Source organism: Lolium perenne, chromosome 4 (assembly GCF_019359855.2).
Source record: "Lolium perenne isolate Kyuss_39 chromosome 4, Kyuss_2.0, whole genome shotgun sequence".
Classification (NCBI taxonomy): domain Eukaryota; kingdom Viridiplantae; phylum Streptophyta; class Magnoliopsida; order Poales; family Poaceae; genus Lolium; species Lolium perenne.
The window spans coordinates 225,139,282-225,143,762 of record NC_067247.2 but is presented as its reverse complement, the minus strand read 5'-3'; the positions used below and the strand labels follow the sequence as shown (position 1 = coordinate 225,143,762).

Here is a 4,481-nt window from a genome sequence, read left to right as displayed (position 1 = left end):
CGGGATGACCACTTCGCAGCGGCTCCGCAACCTACGAACATGCACGAGACAACGAGGTACAAGGCCCCAAAAGTAACATCATATCATCTAACCATAAATAAATAAGCTTGCACGCCCGACAGAAACAAAATGTTCAAACTATTTGTGGCCACTGGGCAAAGTTTCAGATTCTGGCAGTGGTCGAGGGGAGACCCGGTAAGCATACCCACGTGTGGTTAGAGCATGCAGTCTCTTAATAGATAACAAGAACTCGGGTCCTAAGTTATTTAGGCAACACAAGTGAGCCGTCACAAAATAAGCAGCTGACCCACCGATGCCTTTGCTAAGCAACTATTAACAGATATTTCCATAAACCATGTGTCATGATCCCCCAACAGATAACCCGATAAGATAGTGATAACGGTAACGAGATAAAACCGCACTAGCATGCACTACGACTCGCAAGGCGAACCCGATAACCGAACAACGGCTGTAGGAGGGTGATGTCTACTCACGCTTCTTTTCCTGTAGACAGTGTTTGGCCTCCAAGAGCAGAGGTTTGTAGAACAGCAGCAAGTTTTCCCTTAAGTGAATCACCCAAGGTTTATCGAACTCAGGGAGGTAGAGGACAAAGATATCCCTCTCAAGAAACCCTGCAATCATGATACAAGAAGTCTCTTGTGTCCCCAACACACCTAATACACTTGTCAGATGTATAGGTGCACTAGTTCGGCGAAGAGATAGTGAGATGCAAGTAATATGGATGAATATGAGTGGTAATAGCAATCTGAAATAAATATGGCAGCAAGTAAACATGCAGTGGAACAGTAAATAAACGGTGTGTCAATGCTTAGAAACAAGGCCTAGGGATCATACTTTCACTAGTGGACACTCTCAACATTGCAATCATAAAGGGATATAAATAAGCACTTCACTATGCTATTCTGAATTACTCTCTGGCAAGATAACGAACTCTAATTCATCATGTAGGCAAACCTTAAAGATGTATTCCCAAGTACTAATAAACACCCCACGCTATCACTGTGAGCATTCATAGGAGGTACTAACACACCACAATTTCATAGAGACATCCAACTCAAATCATAACTCAGTGAATAAGTATTCTGTGAAATATAGCCTAAGAGACCCACACGGTGCACACACTGTCACCTTTACACACGTGGGACAAGGAGTCTCCGGAGATCACATAAGTAAAATCCACTTGAATAGCATAACGACATCTAGATTACAAAGCTCATCATATGAATCTCAATCATGTAAAGCAGCTCATGAGATCATTGTATTGAAGTACATGGGAGAGAGATTAACCACATAGCTACCGGTACAGCCCTTAGCCTCGAGGGAGAACTACTCCCTCCTCATGGGAGACAGCAGCGGTGATGAAGATGGCGGTGGTGTCGATGGAGATGCCTTCCGGGGGCACTTCCCGTCCCGGCGGCGTGCCGGAACAGAGACTTCTGTCCCCCAGATCTTGGCTTCGCGATGGCGGCGGCTCTAGAAGGTTTCTCGTACCGTGGCTTATTCCGCTGAAGTTTTTAGGTCAGGGAGGCTTAAATAGGCGGAGAGTCGGAGTCGGAGGGGGTCTGGGGCAGCCATACAACAGGGGGCGCCCCCCTGGGCCGCGCCGCCTCCACGTGTGGTGGCCCTGGACCTCTCCTCTGGCCCCTCTCCGGTGTTCTGGAAGCTTCGTGGAATTATAAGATACTGGGCGTTGATTTCGTCCAATTCCGAGAATATTTCCTTACTAGGATTTCTGAAACCAAAAACAGCAGAAAACAGGAACTGGCACTTCGGCATCTCGTCAATAGGTTAGTTCCGAAAAACGCATAAAATCATCATAAAGTGTGAACAAAACATGTAGGTATTGTCATAAAACAAGCATGTAACATCAGAAATTATAGATACGTTGGAGACGTATCAGAGGGTGGTGGAGGCAATATGGGCTGCTTGAGGTAACATGTGGATAGGACACGTGACAAGAACGCAACTCAAGGCTAGCATAAGGGAGAAGGCAAAATAAAATAGGTGAGCGACTCCTGCAGAGACAGGAGTTTAGAAAATGCTTGCATGTTAAAGATTGTCGAGGAACATCCTGAGAACTCGTCGTATCTCACCGCACCACTTCGTGATCCTATTCGGGAAGAAGCAAAGTGCTACAAAAACAAACAGATGCACATCTTACTACTACGGAAAAAGAATCGGCATGATCATGATATGATATGCATGACATGGCAGATATGATGCGATGCACTTATCCAAATTAAGCGAACCGAAGTCCGGAAAAATAATTATTAGGTTCGAGTTATTTTTCTACCTACAATATTAAATATTGATTAGCATGGCAAGCATGGCATGGGTGAGCTACTCAAGATTAAATGGAACCGGGACAACAATTAATTTATATCCCACATATTCCATATGTTGCCTATTGGGTGATAATGCAAACTATGATGCAACTATATGATGCATAATGCAACAGCAAGCATGGGTGACATATTAATGTTTCTCATATTTTTCTGATCAAAATTCATATATAACACTTTGCATTTAGAATTATAGTTTAGAAGATATGATTTTAGCAAGATTTTACAAATCAAAAATAAGAGAACTGAGAAGGGGGAAAACCGGACCAGCTGCCAGCGGCGACGATTAGCTTCGGGCCACGCGGGCGATGTGGGTCTGGGCCAAGGCCCATGTGTGGATCTGGAGCAGAAAAAGAATGGGAATTAAATGGCCTCCCCAGGAATTGAACACAAGACTTTTGGATTTATAGGAACGGACCAGCTGGGCTGACTGCTGCTTTGATTTTGCAAAGCCTCCGCGTAACGTGAAGCATAGCTGCCTGAGATCTGAATAAAAAAGAAGGAAAAGGTTGGAATAAAACAGCCACCGTGGGGATTTGAACTCGTGAAGTGCGGATCGGCAGGAAGGGGTCAAACCACTGCGCTGCTGTGTAGATGTTGAAGAGGACCAGAGTCGCGCCCTATTAGAGCCAACCACGGCGGAGCTCGGGGATTGAGGAAACCATGGCGGATACTTGCAGCCGAGCACGTATCTGTCGGTTCATGGCGATTCGGGACGAGGGCGAGGGCGTCGAAGGTGCGCCTTGACTTGGGGAAACCGGAGGTGTGCTCGGTTTGGCCGGAGGTGGACGAGGGTAGCCGGAATTTGAAGAAGAACGCCGGTGGACGGAGATGGAATCGGCGAACATGACGACGTTCCAGGGCCTTCCAGGACGATTCCTTTCAGTAGGAGGAACAGGGTGACGAGGCGCTTCTCCCGGTGCCCTTGGCTCGTCGTGGGGCGGCCGGCAGCATCAGCGAGGTTGAGGATGTGGTGGTTCTATGTGAGAAGGTTGTTCACAAAGAAGAGGGTAAGGAGGGAGAGAGGTGGCGGCGTGAGAAGGGGAAGGAGGCTAGGGTTTGGTGGGGATATGGAGAGGGATTTAAAGTGGGAGAAAGGAGCAGGTGGGGGAGCGAGCGTGGTGACAGCACGGGGGGTCTCGTGTTTCTCTCGTGTGGAGGATGACGACAGGAGGAGGAGGTCTTTTTCCATAGAAGGGGTATGGGCCGGTGGAAGGAAGGAAGTTGGGCCTGCTCGGGCTGGACTGGAAGAAGGTGGGAGCTGGGCCGCCTGTGGGAAGAAAGAGGCCAGAAAAGGGCCCAGGTTTAGAGGGTTAGGGGTTTTATAAAAAAAAAATCTTCTTAAAAACTGTTTGCAACTGATTTCAATTGATTCAAACAAGGTCTGAATATTGAAAACAGAGTTGGATAGAAAATAAAATAAGAGTCAACAATTATATAGCAAAATATAGTTTTGTTTTATGGTTTTCTTAAATGAAAGATAAGAGGAGGTTTATCAAATAAACCATATGAGGGGAAAAATAGCTAGGGTTTATATAAATAATTTTATTTTGTAAAAACATGGATGATATGATGCATGATGTCATGATGATGCATAAAAGAGAAAAAAAGCAAATCTATTAGGGGTACTACCCAGGGCCGTTACATGTTTCTATGCATATTGTTGTAGAGCTCGTTGTTGTGATTTCAATGAGCCCAAGATAATCAAAATCGAAGTCTGGATGCAAAAGTTCTTAAGATTTTCGTATCAGCTGTTTGGGTAAAACCAGGGAGTCCGGAACTACCGTCGGAGCACCCCGGCAATGCCAGCCTGTCGCGATTTTGGCCCAAATGGGTGATACGTCTCAAACGTATCTATAATTTCTTATGTTCCATGCTACTTTTATGATGATACTCACATGTTTTATACACACTTTATGTCATATTTATGCATTTTCCGGCACTAACCTATTGACAAGATGCCGAAGAGCCAGTTGATGTTTTCTGCTGTTTTTGGTTTCAGAAATCCTACAAAGGAAATATTCTCGAAATTGGACGAAATCAACGCCTAGGGTCTTATTTTTCCACGAAGCTTCCAGAAGACCGAAGGAGATACGAAGTGGGGCCACGAGGTGGCGC

The 4,481-nt window shown here is 45.7% G+C and overlaps 1 long non-coding RNA gene across 1 annotated transcript; it reads right to left on the bottom strand.

The window, feature by feature from the left end:
- Positions 1–1,111: 1,111 nt before the first annotated feature.
- Positions 1,112–3,459, bottom strand: LOC127323237 (uncharacterized). The gene is made up of 3 exons (XR_011756717.1): positions 2,782–3,459; positions 2,631–2,703; positions 1,112–2,153 (listed from the first exon to the last, which is right to left on the bottom strand). It is a non-coding gene; the product is annotated as an uncharacterized lncRNA (long non-coding RNA).
- Between the last annotated feature and the right edge of the window lie 1,022 nt (positions 3,460–4,481).